The sequence below is a fragment of the Colletes latitarsis genome, chromosome 7 (genome assembly GCF_051014445.1).
Source record: "Colletes latitarsis isolate SP2378_abdomen chromosome 7, iyColLati1, whole genome shotgun sequence".
Classification (NCBI taxonomy): domain Eukaryota; kingdom Metazoa; phylum Arthropoda; class Insecta; order Hymenoptera; family Colletidae; genus Colletes; species Colletes latitarsis.
Window position 1 is genome coordinate 8,294,451 of NC_135140.1, and position 20,106 is coordinate 8,314,556.

A 20,106-nucleotide genomic window follows, 5' to 3' on the forward strand; every position below is an offset into this window, starting at 1 on the left:
AAGAAGCAGTTGCATTCTACGGCCGGGGAATTTCTATGGACTGTTTGTGGCGCTCCTGCCTTGTACGGCCACTTCTGTCCTCGGTGCCCTGGTCTTTCCCTCTTCAGAACTTCTCTTTCCTCCAGTTGCGATTCTTCTTCTTTTTTTCTCTCTCTCTCACTCTCTTTCTCTTTCTCTGTCGTGTTTCTTCGTCTTCAAGTTCGCCTCACTCTGCTTCTTTCTTTGACTCTTCGCTTTTCCGGCCTCTTCCTTCGCCTGTCTTTCTCTCCTCAGACTACCACCGCCACCGGTCCTTTCTTTCCTCGAGTCGAGTTCTCTCGCTTTCTTAGCTCGGAAGAACGTGTAGACGTCGTCGAGACGCGTTCCATGGCGAGCGAAAAGACGAGGAGAGTTCACTTTCTTGTTTTCCACCTAGCCGTGCATCCCCCCCATGTACCAACAGCCGCGTTAAATGCTAATTATTGGAGGGCGTCGCGAGCACGGGTCGCGAGATCCTTCACAAAAGGGGGAGCCGCGCGACGCGGATCGACGACGAAAGTGGAACTTCCGCGAGACGATGCTCGTCATTAGGGCGTCTTCATCGGCAAAGACGTCGGTAAATACGTTTTAATCGCTGCGTACCCGCTATCTTTAACGCGAGGAACGATGGTATTGCGAGATAGGATTTCGATAGGAGGATGGAATACACTTTTCTTAATATTGTTTAGTCTTCTTTTGTGGGGAATATAAGATTCCAAACGAAAATTTAAAATAATATATATGTATAATGCAGATTGTTTCCATGACAGTTTTACTGTTGCATCGAACAATTATTTTGAATATGTTTGCAGATAGTGTACCAATCTAAAGGAATAACCAGGGTTGATATTGTAATAATTAGACTGCGGATGTTTATGCATTTCAAAAAACTACAAGGGATTCAGACAACCCTTTACAAAGTTCCCATATCATTAATTGTATTGATAAAAATATGAATTTGTGTATTGAAAATAATACAGCAGTCATGAAGTTCTGTGCAGGAGGATGAGATATTTTTAAGATGTGTCAAATTCAGTTTTATATTTATCGTGAGAGAAAATATTTCCAGTAATCTAATATGTTCTTAATTATAAATTTGTTGCATGTTTTGCCGAAATATTCAAAACTCTTTAAATTAGCAAATAATATAGACTTTCCTTTGGTTAAAACAGTATTATGTAAACGTTTTAATTAATTAAAACGTTCGTCATTTCGGATATATAATCAACCGTTCAGAATGACTTGGTATCTCATTTATTTATAATTAAAAGTTATAACGATACTTGGTATATATAAATCAATTAATGTTATTAACAATGTAGTTTATACAAATAAAATAGAAAAAAAATTAGTAAATTGATTTTATATTTTTGTCAAATTCAGTAAATTAATATAGTTGGCATATTTTTTAGTTGGCAACTAATATACTTTTCTTTTGCTTCGAGTACAAAATTCTGTACTACGATATCAGGAGTACGAGAAAATGGGATTCTTACACATACACGTCCTCGGGTTGATTCGATTTATGGATAAATGCCGATAAATTGGTCGTAGCCGCGATACGGACGTTGTCTGATTCAGGGCAAGTAGAAACAACAGGTGCACGCCAGACGAGTCGGTCTGGTAGCACGAGGCTTCGATCCCTCAACCCCTTGACTCGCAACCCCTCCAGAACTTGCGGTTATGTCAGGCGTTGGCCTCTGGCATTGCGGTAGGTTCCACGCGTTACCCTCGTCCCTGATTTCTGCTCCGATCCCTCTGGTTTATTCCGCATAGCGGTTACTCGGTGGCGTTGTATCCCTCCGTTTGATACATCTCGATCGTTTCGCGTTAACTGATACCACGACGCGGTTAACTGTTTTACGAATCAAACGTCACGGAAAAAGCATCGTCGCGATAAATTATGTGACATATAATTGACATGTTCGTATCGTGGACGCGTGAAAACTTATGGGGAAAAATTGAATAGTGGAGGTCCTGTTTTTTTTCTCTTATGTTCCTTTCGTTGGAGAATATTAGATATTATTCTTTACGGTGATAAAATATTAACCCTTGAAGTGATTACGTATCGTTTGGATCTGAAATAACCCACATCGAAGCGCGTATAGATGTCTTTTTTCCGTTCTCTATACGTCGTCGGACGAGTCGATGGTGTAACGTGGGTGGTGGATCGGGTAGGTGCGCGCGCCCTTATTCGACTCTTTTGTCTAGGCGTCCATTCTCTGGCACATTATCAGGCCTATTGTCCCTCACATTGTTACCCCTACTCCGCTGTCTCATTGTTTTGCAATTTCCCCCACTTAACCGATACGACCGCCCCGCCGTTGTCCCTTTCCTCCTCTAGCCACCCCTGTTACTTCGCTTTCGCTTGCCCCATTGCACCACTCCTTTACTCTATCCCGCGCTCCGGGTCTTCTCGACGTTTCATATGCCTTGAAAAGCTAACGAGACGTTCGTTATCTTGTCTCCCGGAAATGCATTTAGGCGCGCGCGTGTATGGGGGAAAAATGAAACCAGAGGAGTCGAGAAACTTCCATTGCCGTTGAGCGAGAGGAAGGAATTCGTATTGTGCACGGAGTTCTTAATTAAAGCTACGTTCAAAATTAATACCAGTGATAGTACCGATGAAATTCGATATTATTTTCGAGACGGTGAAAAACTTATAAATTTTAACCGTTGGAGGGTAAAGCATTGGGAACGTTTCGTCCGAATGGCATTAGACAGCGACGGGGGGAAGAAAAAGTAAATGAGCTAGCGGAGCTTCTGTTCGCGCAGTAATTCGTCGACACCATCAGCGAAGGGAAAGTTTCGAAACGAGAATTTCAGTCGCCGCAGCAACCAGAAAGGACGGACGCCTGGAAAACAATAATTAGGATCGCCCGGTGCGCGAATCCGTACAACGTTCAGTCGAGAATATATATCCGAGCTTTCAGCTCTCTCCCTCTCTGTCTTTCTCTGCTCCTGGCTGCGCCACTCACCCCTCCGCTGGAAGCCCTTGGAACTCCGTAAAATAGACAAAAGCTCCGCTGCCGAACAATTCGTCTATTCTACTGCGCGGTTACGAGCGAACGAGCTTGAGCGTATAACATATTCGCGTGGACTCTCTCCACCCCCAGCCCCCATCCTCGCCATCCCCTTTATCCAACACCAGCTCGTCGTCCTCCCGCTTCTCCTCGATCCCTTTTACCCGGCGATCGTCCTTCGTCCTGTGCGTGTGACCGAGGACACTGGGCGTCCGCACACGCTCGCCCCGTGTACCTGTGTACACCTTTTCATCGCGCCGCCCCATTCTGCCAGCGCAGTTCTCAACTTTTAACAGGTTCCTCTGTCGACGGGCCCGGCTATTCGCGTGCTTCTAACTCCTGACGATTCGAGCGCGTCTTTTCGATTATCCCGAGCCTTCTGTCCTCCGTCGACGGAGTGCAATTTTATCGTACCGTCTTTTTTATTCGCGGCGATTCGCGCGAAATATCGTAAATAGTCGTAAACTCTTTCCCTATTTATTTACATCGAACACCATCGTACATTACGCGGAGAAAATATCGAGTAGCGACAGTAATTTTTCTGGGGATTATAATGCATTATTTTCAGTTCGTTATCCAAATTTTATAGATTACACTATTTTCGATCTGATCTATTCCCAAACCGTTCTGACATTTTTGGATCCTCACGCATCTCTAGTTAATGAATAAATATAATGCCACCAGCTATGCATTAAACCTTAACAAATTCTGTAACTACAACAATTTGCTTCGATATGCTTGTATGACTAATGATATCAGGATCGTGACAAGGTACAGGCAAAAGAGGCATGTAGACTTGAGCAATATGTTGTAATTAATTGTATGTTAAAATTATATTAATTACCTGAACGCGTTAGCCACTATTTATAACATAAAATTGTTTTCAATAATTGGTTGTGCAAAACTATTTTTTATTAGGCATGTTTTTATTTTGGTAAACTATATTAAAAGATCAGTTCGCCTCGTGCAATCTAAAATTTTAGTACTAAGTTTCATGAAATTTTTTCATGAAATAAAAAATTTCAAATCGTTCTAAAAAAATTATTTTCAGTTGCGGGGGTCAAATGCAATCATTTTTGGTCATTACACATATCCTCGAAATCCTACTCAGTTTCGAGGAAAAAATTCCTTACCGAAAATATAATTTCTGGCCAGAAACGTTGCCCCGAAATTTCATGCGAATCTTTAAAATATCATAACTCCTGAACGGATTGGACGATTTTGATGTTTAAAAAAGCAAACTACGCGTATTTTGATACAGAATATGTAGAAATTGCAAAAATATTCGAAAAGTTGACCCTTGACCACGCAAAATGAGAAAAACCCCATAAAAATGGTCAAATTTTCAAACAATCATAACTCTTACAATAGTGAACATATTTCAATGAAACTTTTTTCTGAAGTAGAGCTCATAGGTACCTACAAAAGAGTATTAGACAACTTTTTTATAGGGCGTCAAACAAAATTATTAAAAATGAAAAACGAATTTTTAAGAAAAATCCACAGGGGGTAGCTGCTTAAATTTTTCGACGAAATTAAAATATTTCTAATCATACTAGAAAAATTATTTTCAGTTGCGGGGGTCCATTACAATAATTTTTGGTGAATAGACATACCCCCGAAATTCTACCCACTTTCGAGAAAAAAATTCAAGTATGTGTGAAATTTTTCGACAAAATTAAAAAATTTCAGAACGTTCTAGAAAAATTATTTTCAGTTGCAGGGGTTAATTTCAATAATTTTTAGTGAATAGATACACCCCCGAATTCTTACGCATTTTCGTGAAAAAAATTTCTTACCGAAAATATAATTTCTGGCTAGAAATATTGCCCCGAAATTTCATGCGAATCTTTAAAATGTTATAACTCCTGAACGGATTGGACGATTTTGATGTTTAAAAAAGCAAACTACGCGTATTTTGATGGAGAATGTGTAGAAATTGCAAAAATGTTCGAAAAGTTCTTCCTTAATCCCGTAAACTAAGAAAAACCACATAAAAATGGTCCAATTTTCAAACGTTCATAATTCCTACAATAGTGAATATATTCCAATGAAATTTTGGGGGGAACTAGAGTTCATGGATCCCTACAAAAAAGTATTAAACAACTTTTCTGTACAGTGCCAATCAAATTGATTAAAAATGAAAAACGAATTTTTAAGAAAAATCGACAGGGGGTAGGTGCCTAAATTTATTGGCGAAAAAAAAAATTTCAAATCGTTCTAAAAGAATTATTTTCGGTTGCTGGGGTCAATTACAATTATTTTTGTTGAATAGACATACCCTCGAAATCCTACCCACTTTCGAGAAAAAAATTCGAGAAGGTGTGAAAATTTTCGACGAGAAAAAAAAATTTCAATCGTTCTGGAAAAATTATTTTCGATTGCGGAAGTCAAGTACAATCATTTTTGGTGAATAGACATATCCTCGAAATCCTGCGTATTTTCGAAAAAAAAATTCAATACGGGCGGAACTTTAAATGTTAATAACTTTTTAACGAAGCCTCAATCAACAAATTGGTATTCTTGATTTTCGTCCTATTTTTGCTTCTAGAATCTCCCATTACAATTTTTTCCCAGGGGTTGCGGAACACCCTGTATACTCTTTCGTACACACTTCTTTCTCTCATTACAAGACCTTATGCATCTTCACACGCATCTTTTTGCTTTAAGATGCTCCCCTCTCCTTTCCTTTTCATAACTCTTGCTATTTCACTTACCATTCCTCCGTACAGCAAGCCTCTACAATAGTACTATCGTTCTACAAAAGCACATTAAAATCGAAGTCAGAACAGTTCGTGTGCCCTTCCCTTGTCAGATCGCGTTCATTTCCGGGTTGAAATCGAAGAAAAAGAATTTTGGAATTATTTCGACGCGCGTTTAGGGTCTCACGGCGGGACTGCGCCGTTTAAATTTGCATCGGCGACTTATTCAGCGTCGCGAGGTCTGGATATCTCGAGCGGCCGCGTGCATGCTTTCCGCGAGAGGACTCGTATTGTACGAGTCGCATAGAATTCGCGCGCTGAATGCGTCCCCCGCTCCTCTATTTTCCTTCCCTTGGTCCCTCTGTGTGTATCTCTGTGTGATTTTTTTTTTCTTTCCCTTCCCTTCCCTTTTCGTTCGTTGAAACCTCTTTTTATTACCGCTTATAATAGCGATATATCCCGGACGCTCGCGAGCGCCGGAAGATTAATAAGACTGACGCGAGGTATCGACATTCGAATATAATAGGCACTGAACGAGCGTATCGGGCATTCGCCTGGTATTTTCGTGACAGCGTCACGATGCCTCGTTTGTCACATTACGAGCCACATCGACTTTTCCCTCCCCGTCGACGCGCCGCGGCCGCGCGTGCCACCGTGTGCAACGGGAATTATGCAGTCCGATGCATAATTCCGTCGATGCTTTCGCGACCGCCGCGCCACGACTGATTCGCGCGTCGCCGCAATCGCTCCTGACGTGCACGCCGATCAGTGTGTCACGTGCCAGCTCGTAAATCGTGCGCTTCTGCCTTGAAGCGGACCGGACTATTGCGTTTCGATTACCACCATCGTCAGATCTGGTCTCTTCCGAGGATTTTTCGAACGAGACCGTTAACATTTTAGAGGCTATCACACTCTGGACCAGTTCGATTCACTATCCTGAACTTGTCATTATAATCTGGTCGCCCGGTGTATTAAAATATAAGCAAACGATCGAAAGAGTCCAGCACTAAGGTTCGCAGCTTTTAAGCTTAATCCAATAGATTATTTCAGTCATGGTTATGCACAAGTCGTGAATTATTTAATCCCTAGTTTGATTCTTTTATTCTGTATTAATTTCTATCTGCAGATCCCTCTAATCTTATATATTTAGCAGTTAATAATTATTGTATGGTACTTGATTTTTCTACATTATTAATTTTATTTAGGAATCTTGTTTATAATGTATTGTAATTCGTATATTTCTTGTTATAGTTATGTTTTCTACATTGCTCATCAGTATGTGCTCTTCTTTCTTTGTACATTATAATCGGTTTTATACCCGTGTATAAATAAATGAATATATTCTACAGAATGAACCACCGTAAGATGATCAGCTTAATTTATACTATTACTGATGATCCGCTCAAAATCGTTCATGGTTTTCTTTTTTTTTTTTTATTAAGCATTAAGTATAACATGATTTATGGAGAGTTCTAATTTTGGTAACTCTTAATAAGAGCTTGGACAAGTCTGTTAAATAACAACAAATTATAATAATGGTTTATTACAATGGCTGCATTATCTTTAACTCAAAAAATATTTTTTTATATTTTACTCTGTTAAAAAATGATAGTCATCGTATAGTAGAAACGAAATTAATTCTTATTTCTTTGGTGATTAGACCAATACAGAAATGTTTTTTTATATCAACGTCCCGATCTAACAAAGGAATGTCGAAAAGCACGAAAATTGAGTAAACTTCGATCAATATTTTACAAGTAGTAGTTTACCCGTAACACGGAACAATTTTTCATCCGTGCAGAATTTCAGTTTGAGGGGATTAAATCACCCATTGAAAAAAAATGCAAATGTTCTTTCGTCGTTTAATATATTCAAAACGTTGAGAGATATCGAAAAAAAGATTACACGATAACTGGATTCCTTTTTTATAATTACAAAGCTGCAAATAAATAATTTTTGAAAAATTCATACATTTCAAGTAGTCATTTTTCAGTTGATCTTTTCGATAATTATAGGTACGCAGTTTTGTACATGTAAAAAAAAGGTTTTCGAAAAAGTTAACGTGGAAAATTTAACAGATACGCGTGCAATGGAGTACGAATTGGACAGCAGTACAAGTAGAAACAGTCAGTAATCGACAGACGCGCCAGGCAAATTGTATTCAGTTGTCCGTGCGTTCGTCAAATTTTCAATTTTAATTATCTTGATAACGATATATTATACGAAAAATTGTCGCTCTACATTTTTTATTTATTTTTTTTTACTGAAAAAGAAACGTTTTTTGTCATATTTTTGTTAATCCTAGAATAATATACACAAATTTATCTTGAAGATAGCTTCATCTTTGGCCAAAATATAAATATATATGATTTGTTTTTTCATTATTCTTCTAACCAAACAAACAATTGTCATTAAATTCATTTTAAATTAAAAAAAAACTATTTTAAATACAAATCATATGTAGTCTAATATTTTAGCTGTAGTAATTAAAAAGACAACGAATGGAAAAACGACAAAAGAATGTTTAAAAAATGCTCCTGTATTAAATATTGGTTATATGAACTTTTAATCGAATGGTTTAAAAAGTACTATTTGGATCTCGTTAGGGTGCAAATCCTAGATGTGTTCATTTTTGGATTTCGTAGAAGATAGATTTTGTTTATAGATTGAATTTCTCTTTTCCACGAATCTTATCAGGTGATTCTGTTTCTCCGTGCATTATTGTCAGATTCTGTAACACGCATCGTCTGTGTTTGCTCATCCAATTCCTTGAATGAGGAACACGAACCACGATTACGAATATTGACGAAAGCAGACTTCGACGACCCTGTTTTGCTCGTGTTCCGTCCCGTTTAGGCTCAGAGCCTGCGACGAAGCTGTTTCCAGGAAGTTCGCGGTGTGATTTCAATGATGAATATCAGCTTTGAGCGTTAGAATCTCATTTGGTTTTCCAAAGACAAAATGCACGTTAAGTCTTTGCGGTACAATATTTAGCGAAATTTTTACACCTTTCCTATACCTATAGCAAAAATAAACAAAAATTCAAAATTGTGAACATTTATATTCCCGAGTAAAAAAAATAATTGTATCGATCCAAAATTCATTTTTATATTTTTTATGTTAAAAAAGACAGTAGTAAATGAGAGTAATCACCATGAAAATATGGCAATTATTCTTATTATATGTTACACTCTAGGCAATCCACCGAGTTAATCACCAGTGGCATAAAAAATTAAATTAACTATTCAGAATAATTATAAAGCGTGTGAAAACTAATAGTAATTTCTTTGTTGAATCAATTCAGTTCGACAATAATATTGTCACTCTACTTCAATATTTTTAAGATTAATTTCCTTTAAAATGCCACGCTATTCACAGCTTTACATGTAGCTGTACGATATTTGGTGAACATTTAAGATTTCTAGCGTATTTTGTGAAGTATTTTGAACAGTGTAGAAGCTAGGAAAAAAGTCAGAAACTTCAAAGATCATTCCTTTTTAAACTCTCTGATATGCTGTGGTAGAGAGAAAAATAAACTGAATGGATTATTTGTCTTAAAAATTAATTATTGCCGGTTCGATTACTTTAAGGCAAATTTGTATTAATTTAGAAAATCGAAGTTTTATCACTAAGATACCAGTAAGATTATTGTTTGAATTTCCACCTTCCAACATTGAAAGTGTAGATTTCATATTATTTAGACAGTCGTAAATTTTCAATATTAACACGTTCACTGACGTGAATAGCATTCTTTATAAGCCACATTATTATGCACTTTAATGTAATGGCCGACTAGTTTGTCGAGTATTTTCATTTTATTTTGTCTTTGTGTATTTAAAAATTTCTTTTAGCTAACACATTGCATAAATTACATAGAATTCCAACACCTGTCCATTTTTGCAGCACATTAAAGCTTTGACTGCCCACGAATATGTTAACATAAATCTTTTCTTAAATATTGTTTGCACACGTTGGATAATGTTGTCAATAATTGTCGATATTGACAACAATAATATCATCGGTATTTGTCAATATTAATAATATTATTGACGGTGTTTAAAATGGTTTTGACACGTGTCAAATTTTCATTGGAATGCTTCCCGAAATTAAAGCGAACACTGTAAAGATTCGAGCAGCGTTTCCTTTAGAGCAATGTCATCGAATCGACCGTCAAATTCGACAAAGGTAGTAAGAGGGAGAGAGAGAGTTGCAAGGAAAAGGGTGGATTTCGGGGGTGGCGGTTATGGTAGTGGTCTGGTAACAATAGGTCGCAGTGGTGGTGGTCGCCACAATGCCGGCTTGCCTGACTTCTTTGCGTGTCAAATGACTGAAAAGCCGTGGGGAGTGCACGGGCGGCGGTTGTGGGTGGACCAAGCAGATGGGGGTTGCAGGGCGGGTACACGGTGGTATGAAAGGCGTGCTTTGTTTGGAAACAATGCCGATACTCGGCTACATCCTCATCTCCATTCTTCGCCTTGACGCAGCGCCGCTCCGAAAAGGGTTGCCTTTATTCATCCCTGATTAAAGTTATAGGTTATTTTCGCTCTGTTTCGCGGGGAAATACTTTCTAAGATTTTCACCGCACTACCTGTCACCGGACTCTGGAATTCATCTAGAATTGCCTTGTTGGTTCACGTAATTGTTCCTTCGTTTCTCATTACAAAATCCAGTCGAATCGATCGACATTAAAATATAATCACCCTTATATTATTTTTACCTCTGAATTACTTAAATTTGTAAAACAGTAGTTTAATTTTAAAACTATTCTTAGAGCAGCAAAAAATATTCTTTTTTTATATTCTACAATTTTAAATATCATTGACGTTTTGTTTGACTATTCCTTTTAAAAAATTGTAGTGTTTGGGACCCACGATCCACGTTACTCCCTTTTCTCGATTGTTTCTCGAATACCCGTAATTCGCAATTACCCTACGAAACGCACGAACGGAAACCGTCAGTGATTTCCCTCCGCTAACGATTTTTCGATATATCGCGAGTTATCGAACAGCCGTCGAACGCAATCCCTAAAAAATATTGAATCGCCGGGCTTAATGGTCGCGCAACAAACGCATCTAATTCGCCGGAGGACGGTGTGCCGTCGTTGCACGGACTCGGCCGGTCGGAAATTCGCCCCCAACCCCCGGCGTTTTCTGGTTTCAAAGGAGAGTAAGCCTGGCCCGTGCGGGCCGGGAGAGGAGACGTCGCCGAAGGAAAGCTCATAACAAACTATTGAAAAGCCGACGAATGAAAAATCAATGGCGGGGTGGGCACGGGCCAGACCGGTTCGGGGACGGAGTATATACGCGGGAGGGAAAGCTACAGGGTGGAAGTTGAGGGGTAGGGGGGTGGTTTGGTGAATGGAATATTATTGGGGCATCCTTTCACGCGGACTCGACGGAAGCTAGAAGACCTCATCTGGCGAGCTGTATGGATGCTGTTCGCCGCCCCGGCAATGCCGCCTATTGAACCGCGGCTTATATATGTAGGTATTTACACACGTTCGTGGATACACACGTACGATCATACACGTACCGCGTACGCGTGCTTGTTGCACACAGCTGACGCGCCACGTTACACTAACGCCTCGTTCTATCCTTCCGTGCGCGTTGTCGCGGGCGTATTTACACGAATACGAATATCTATAAATGCATGTGTGTCGCGCGCGTTTCGTACGTGTTGGTGTAGGTTCTTACATTTCATGATTTATCACGCAGCTTTCAGCGGGCCTCAAAGCATCCTGAAAGCGCGCAGATTGATAAAAGAAATAATAGAGGACGCGAAATAGAGGGAGTCGATCTGATACGACGAAAGAGCGCGAGGGGGTGGAAACGAGATAGAGACACGGAGATTCCAAGGGTGGAGCGGCGAAACGACGACGACGACAAGGACGACAAGAGGTGTGAGGGGACGTCGAACGTCGTTCCTGCGAAACAGGGGTGGCGCGTGGATCCTTTCGATACGCTTCAGCCCGCGTCCCTCCACCCTTTTTCCTACTCGATTGCGTGTCTTTATACCGAGCTGGCACGCGGACGTTCCCCGTTCTCTCTCGCTTCGCGACACGTGTGTCTCGAGGTTCTTGAGGCGGTAAACAACGTTCGTTCGTTTCTCGCGGTAGTTGGGTCCGAGACGCCCGCGTTTTTCGCCGTGAGAAAAGAAATTTTACAAAGAAAACGAAATTAGAAAGATCGTGTTAGCGCTCGATCATGGTCGATCCCGAGGCACGCGACGTCTTTCCCTTCCGCGTGTCGGAAAGTTAATCGCTTCGAAAGGAGGAGGCGTTTGCCTTAAGGTGCGCGTGCGGCGAGAGTGCACCGGCGTACGAAGACAGGATAAAGGGGTTGGGGGTGGCGGAGGAGAGGACACGGGTGAAGGGAGAGGGCTTGGAAAGCCGGAAAGTTGCAAATGGGATGAAAGGGGACGGCAGCTGGAGCGAGAGATAGAGAGGAAAGAGGGGAAAGACAAAAGGGGTGGTAGAGAACTGTGAATCCCGTGGCAGCATTGTCACTCCATTCGCCGGGGTTGCAAAGCCGGGGCGGTTCCGACGCCACCACTACCACCGTTCATACCACCACCACTACCGCCGCCACCCTCGCTGCCACCACCGTGCTCGCTTCAACCCCTAGCGTGCTAACCTTGTTTTACTGCCGTCTTCCGGATTGTCTACCGAATCGACCGAAGCAGTTAATTACTCGTTAATTTACTGCGCCCCAACGTTATTGTTATTTTCAGGCCGACCAACGTCGCTAGGGTTATTATCAAACGACCACTTGCTTATTTTTCTGCCTTAGAACGATACATGTAACTTTCGACTGGAAAACTGCACCGCAGAATTAACCCCCTTGTCGTACGATAACGAGTCTGACTCGTCACAAGTTTCACACGAGGCTATTCTAAGTCTTATATATCAAAATTAATACATTCTTATATTCACGAGGTATTCGTGAAATCTATTCTTTTTCATGATCATTCCTTGTACGAACAAATTTAAACAAAATTGAATAGTATACGTTCGAAAAATTATTTGGAATTAAATCGTACGTCAAGGGGTTAAGAAAAGGTCTTGCCGGAGAAGAAATAGTTTTCAAGAGAACAAAGTTTATAATCAATAGCGAATTTAATATTCAACGCTTAAATAGTCATAAATCACCAATTTGTATTTTTATCGATCGTTCGTAAATTATTAATAAATATCATTGTTGTGTAAATAATGTACGATATATTATCTACAATAATGAAGAATATTTTTATTCTCATTGTACGGTAATTATTACACTTCATCTTGAACGATGTTCCCTTAATAAAATTGTTCAAAGATCTGCCAACGCAATTTCTGTAACGTGTACTTACAGTACAGTAAGATGTACGTAACTTAAATTGTTCATATCTTTAAAACTATCAACTAACTACGCTTAATATTTCACATACACCGTTAGAAACTTATATTCTATCGAATTATAAAAACTAGATGACATCGAAGTTGGACAAATGGGGTCTAAGGTTGACCAAGAAGTTTGTGTGGTTCCATACATGTAAATATAACAGAAAGTAGTTCTTTCATGGTACGAAATATCTTTATTCAATGATGAATTCTCCTTTCTTATTTATAAAAATCCCAGTTTCCCCGTAAAATCTAATCAAGAGTCAATCATTTAAGCCTCTTAAGAATCGAAGCTTTCCATCGAAGGAATCTCGTAGAGAGCAAAACAGACAATGAAAATTTTTTTTTTAAATAAAAAGATACATGCTATATGTACTGATACATGCGTTCTTTAATAGTATAAATTTTAACAGGTTTGTGCTTCGTGGTTTTTTACAAACATAACAGAATAATATATCAAAAAAGCTACTTTCGCCAAAATTATGAAACAAATTCAATCCTCAAGCTTTTTCGTTACAATATATTAAATGTTAATTATGGAATAACCATATGCTTTTAAAATTTGAACGGAAGTTAATTACATTTAAAATCCACACGAACTTTTTGACGAACCCAATACTTAAGCAGGAAACTTTGGAACAAATTAACCGCGTCAGTCGAGATCTTGCTGTATTTAATTTTGCTCAATTTAATGAAAAAAATACCCAAACTAGATAGATCAATATTATTTTATTTAAGATTCAAGTTTTGTCGATCAACAGATGTAAAATACGTCTTACAGTATCGTCGATGTATTCTTTGTCTCTCCCCTTTTTTATTTATCGTACTCTTAGCAAGGAAGATATCAAAATAGCTACGAAGGGTGACTCTTCACGGTCCTCGTATTATACAGTCATCAACCCTTCATTGGGGTTTGTTAAAGCGCGCCCTTGGAAAGGGACTGGTTCGAACGAGCGATTTATCATTATCTCGATAACCCAGCAAAGATAAGGCGCTCAACGCCGCGAACGTTTCCATTCGCGCGGGGTGGTCGTATGATTTACTATTTCCTCGGCACATCTGCTCACTTAATTAACGCTTCTCCGATGCTGTTTCGAAGATAAGTATCAACGTTTCACAGCGTGCCGGCGCCGGTGAAAGAGATGCAGCTTGGAAATGTCAGCAGTCGATGTAATTGTGTTTCGTGACGTGCTTTATTGCCGGCCGATAAAATTCACCGACGCGATTTCTTCCTATTCCCGAGGCACGCTTTGATTTATTCAAACGTCGCTCGGTTTTATTTAATTACCTCGAGTCTCGCGATTCGGTTTTATATTTTTTGAACAGCCACGATAAAAATCATTGGGATGTTTATAATCGTTGTCGACGAATGATTTATTTTGTGTACTTTTTCAAAAATATTTTCCAGCTCGTCGAACCTACGTGAAAAACAACGCATCGAATCGGGACGCTGTGGGATGTTGTTTACAATGTATTTAAACTTTACATTCACCTACCCTCCGTGCATAGGTGCACGTAAAACGAAAACTTCCCGGAATAATGGGCGGTTGACCGCATTTTTCAATGGCTCGTACATCGACTCGTGCACGTGGTTCAGGGTGATTACTAGCGGGATAACATATTGCGCGGACGTAAGGGTGGATCGGCTGGAAGTGTATACGGGGGCGTGGTGTCGATTCGATGGTGCATGCGGAGATTCACCCTTCGCCGTTGGTCTCTTCTTCTGTTCTACCCCTTGGTTTCGAAGACCTCCCAGTTTTTACGATACGTTCGTTCGTTTCTTTAAGAATTCTGCTAGTTTCACCACGATCATTTAACGCGTTAACAATTTTAATGAGCTGCAAAAACAAACGGGTGATTTACGTCAAGCGTTGCAATTAAATGTGCTAGCTAAATGAAATTTTAAATACACAAAGACAAAATAAAATGAAAATACTCGATGAACCAGTCGGCCATTACATTAAAGTGCATAAAAATTTCAAAAAATGTATGACAATATAGTTTATAAATTTGAATGTTATAACATTCGTGTCATTATGTATCACAACAAAAATGAATGCTATAGCGTTCACGTCCGCGAATGTGTTAAAAGGAGAATAAACTTACGGTTGCATACGTACATGTATTCTTCGTATTGAATTTACTACGATATCCATGCATGCTAAATTTATACGGTAAAATCTTGCTGATTTGTTTTTAATTTCATTGGGGAAGAAATCTGGATTAGTGAAGCAACAGATAATTCCAAATGGAACAGAAGTTTGTCAAAATATTTGAACGAACAATTTAATACCGTATGTAGTATGAGTCAATATTAAATAAAAGTTTGTATCAAAATTCATAACTCGAATGAAAATGAAAAAGTGTTGAATTTATGGTTTACGTCCACACCATAATTCAAACGCTACGAATATTGAAATATATGAAAATTAGAGTAGTTCAAAAAATACAATTCTGTTGTTTTGGGGGGCGTCGTATGTGAAAGGGGTAGTTTGTCTCGTTAACAAATGGCAGACATGAACCTTGAGTCCTCATTATTATAAATAATATTTTGTCAAGTAAAGGGTAAAACATATAAGACGTCTCCACTTTGAACACCTATTCTAAAGGTACAATATGTTTAAAAAGCAACTTGCTATAACTTGAAAACAAGGTAATATAGGACACATATTTATACGAACTCTTGTTATTCTTTTCTTCTGTAGAATCCATCTATGAAGCGGGCCCTATATGCTACCGGACACTCTGTATTTCCGCTCAAGTGCAATCGTTGTATCAGTTTCCTATAAAAATCTGCATTTGATCATCGTCTAATTCGAATCTCTTGGAATCAGTTTACGGATTTTCTCGGACTTTGCCATCCATTATCATCCCCCGCGACTCGCGGCCCCGTTCCCATCGCAGGCTGAACGCAACCAAGTGTCCGGGATAATCCATTGGAAACAGAAACTCGTCGAGCACGCAGCGGAGCTAGTACAATGGCAACGCGTCTCCTCGTCGTCGGTATCTTCGGGCGGCTCTCTGTGCGGACCTCTCATTGTGACCACGGAGTGGCGCAGTCAGCTATTATGTTTATTAAGTTGGCGGGGGTGGGCTGATTCCGTGAGAGGAAAGGAGCGGATCCGAGCAAGGGGACGGCTGTAGAGGGGGGAGGGGGTGGGATAGGAGAAGGAGGATGAGCCAGGAGGTGGCTGGGCGAGGGGTTGGATGGTTTAGAAGCAGGGGGTGTATTGTGCCGAGCATTGTCTGCCCCATTGTGTGACATCACGGTCCGATAACTGCCGATAAGACCGCGGCAATGCTCAGCTTGTGTGCACGTGTACGTGCGACCGTTTGTGTGTTTGCCCGCGGAGAGGAGCCAGATACGAAAGAAATATAATGTAGGTAGAGAAGCTATAGAGCGCCCGGTTGCCCCGGGAGGAGGACGGCTGATGGAGGTCGAGTGACTTTGCGGGGCACTCGCCCCTTTATTCTTCTGATTCCTCGTTCCTCTTCCGCGGATCGAAATCGCATGCCGCCGCTAAACGCTCGTCCTTTGTGCCTCTCGACGTCCCTGGCGATAGAACGCGCCTGGGCCGAGCCTTGAACTCCCTGGCTGCCGCATTCACTGATACTTCCCAGTTATTGGAAAGTGGATCCGGACGCGGTTGCGTGCCAGGCCGTGCCTACGATTAAGCTTTCAGTTCCCTCGGTGTACGAAAGAAGATACGATATTTCATGGGAGAGCTTTTTCTTTCCTCGACACTTTCCCGCCTTATTGTTCCGAATTAAATTTACACGTTGGCGTTGTCTCTCCTATGCGTCCCGTAATCCGGACCACCTTGGAGCGTGTAGTACCCCTGGTGTTACCATTCGTGCAACGTTAGGATTTAGAAAGATGCAGGGTGATAAAGTATGGAGTTATCTGGGGAATCGCAGAGACAGTCTTTAGATGTTTAACGTTTTTAAAAAACTAATATTGGATGTCCCTCAGAAATTGAATCAACCCTTAGGTGTATTCAATCAGCGGGTACCACAGGGTATCCTTTTCCATATCTTATACAATAATTTTTAATTTTCTTGTAATATTGGAAAATCACTCTAGATTTTTTAGACGATTTTCAATGTTTATGAAATAAAAGTTTGCGAAGAAATTGGCGAGTACAAAGATTAAAATGCTTATACGCTTGTTCGGTAACTTGAGTATCCATGGAATTAGATTTATTTATTTTTAGTTTTGTAATGTGTAATCAGCTGCATAAAATGAAGAATTAAAATAAATGCTGCTTTTTATTCTTCAATAGTATATTGTCGGAGTATTGAAATACTCAACGATATCACTTAGAGGCTAAGGAGAAATTTATGAGGAACATTGCGTGGTTTCAGTTTGAAAACATACTTTCTATTGGGACATTGCACAAGTATGACAGACCATTTAGGGACTATACCTGAACATCGTGCAATCTCTAAAAGACAATTACTCCGTCAGTCACATAAACGCGTGGCAAAAGCGGCCATTAAGCAGAAGTCAGACGAAGGAAACGCTACGTAAAATCTTATTCATGCTGTAAAACACATAAAGTAGTTGTTTCAAAACTTTTTAAAAGGTAACCACTTATAGAAAAAATTTTAGTGTTTGAAATAAATGGTAGGCATAAAACGAAAGCAGAAAAATATACTTCTACTCTTGTTAGGGTCTCTTGTCTCATGATCGATACGTTAGAATACTGCGGATGGAGTACTTTGACTTCTACTTTGACTTGCTATTTTTTACTATAACAATTAGAAAATATATACCATGTAATTTTCAGTTAATTTCACGTTTGAAATTGATACATGATAACTGATATCTGGCAAAAACATTTACATATAAAATTCTGAGGAATTTCACGAGTTTATTGACGAGTTTATACTGAATATTAATACAAAGAGTTATTTAAGATATTCACATTTTTTTTTACAAAACTTGTACAGATTTTTTCACAAAACAAAAATAAGCTTTCAAGGAAGATCAGAATCTTTTGTAGGTGGTCAAACTTTTTGACGAAATTACAAAATTTCAAATCATAATAAAAAAATTATTTTCGGTTGCAGGGGTCAATTACAAGCATTTTTGGTGAATAGACATACCCCCGAATTCCTACGCACTTTCGAGAAAAAAATTCATTACCGGAAATGTAATTTCTGGCCAGAAATGTTACCCCGAAATTTCATGTGAATCTTTAAAATGTCATAACTCCTGAACGGATTGGACGATTTTGATGTTTAAAAAAGCAAACTACGCGTATTTTGATGGAGAATATGTAGAAATTGCAAAAATGTTCGAAAAGTTCTTCCTTAATCCCGTAAACTAAGAAAAACCACATAAAAATGGTCCAATTTTCAAACGTTCATAATTCCTACAATAGTGAATATATTCCAATGAAATTTTGGGGGGAACTAGAGTTCATGGATACCTACAAAAAAGTATTAAACAACTTTTCTGTACAGTGCCATTCAAATTGATTAAAAATGAAAAACGAATTTTTAAGAAAAATCGACAGGGGGTAGGTGCCTCAATTTCTCGGCAAAAAAAAAAATTTCAAATCGTTCTAAAAAAATTATTTTCAGTTGCGAGGGTCAATTACAATAATTTTTGGTGAATAGACATATCCTCGAATTCCCACTCACTTTCGAGAAAAAAATTCAGTAAGTGGACAAATTTTTCGACGAATTTGAAAAGTTTCAAATCGTTCTAAAAAAATTATTTTTAGTTGTGCGGGTCAGTTAGAATCAGTTTTGGTGAATGGACATACCTCCGAAATCCTATGCGTTTTCGAGAAAAAAATTCCTTACCGAAAATCTAATGTGTGGTCAGAAATGTCTTTCCGAAATTTCGTGCGTATGTTTAAAAAGTCATAGATGTTGACGACGATTTTGATGTTTAAAAAAGCAAACAACGCGTATTTGAGTGAAGAATATGTAGAAAGTTGAAGAATATTCGAAAAGTTGTTCCTTAACCCCATAAAGTGGGGAAAACAGGTCTTGTTGAATCAGTCCAAAGTAACCTGTTTGCAATTGGACGAAAAATAATCAGAAGTAATTTAAGTAAACACCGCTGAGCACCGATTTCTCCGCGACAGGAGGGTAGGAGGGAGCAGACGGTAGAACTTATGGGATGTCGTTTGATATTTTAATGACCGTCTGCTGGAAATGTCGGGTGAAATTAGCGCCAAGTAACAGTACCTTGTAATTATCGTTGAATTATTCCTCTTTTATCGCCGAGTTACGAATAATTAAGGAATCCCGAAGATCGTGGTCGATTCTTTAGCTACGAACAGAGACCTCGATGCCATCGACGCGAGGAGAGAGCGAGAGTAACTCGATCGCAACGCGTCAATTCGGTGCCGTGGCACGCTTGAAAAGGTCGAAGCAGGCCGCCGCGGCACTCGGCTCGCTCGAAATTCCCGGCAATTCCTACAACTTTGCTGCTTAAACTCTGCCCGGTCTCATTAGGATGTGATTTCTGTTCCAGGTGCTGGAGTCTCGGAGGCCCGTGGCGCGGTAAGTGGCACTTTTGCCCTTTTCATTCCAGACAGAGCCGCGGGTGAGTAATCGTTTAAACCCGTGCGCCGCGGCCCGTAGCATTAACGTTGGAACGAGAAAGAGAGACAGAAAGAGAGAGAGAGAGATAGAGAGAGAGTGAGGGAAAAAAGAGTGTCATTGAGAAGGAAGTTCCCCAGTCCGCCACCCCCAACGCGTGCACCCTCCCGGCTGACGTTATATTGACCCAACACAGAAGCGCGCATTCATGGCCGGCCGCGTGGCCACCGGCCGAATATGAATAACAATCAGAAACTATAACCCCTCCCTCGCGATCTATATAATGCCTGTAATATATGTATACGTTGCCCTTTACGAGCTCGAGCATTTTTATGTTAATCAGCCAATCGGAGCATGGGACGGGACCGTGCGTCTCCCCCGCGCTCCCATTGTAAACAGAAATCGTCGCCCGAATTTGTTACGC

At 39.8% G+C, this 20,106-nt stretch overlaps 1 long non-coding RNA gene across 1 annotated transcript in view; it reads left to right on the forward strand.

Moving 5' to 3' along the window:
• LOC143344052 (uncharacterized) overlaps positions 1–20,106 on the forward strand; it is a 224,965-nt gene that overhangs the window by 24,137 nt on the left and 180,722 nt on the right. The window contains exon 2 of the long non-coding RNA XR_013080049.1: positions 19,615–19,643. This is a non-coding gene — a long non-coding RNA (uncharacterized LOC143344052). The remainder of the gene's footprint in view (positions 1–19,614; positions 19,644–20,106) is intronic.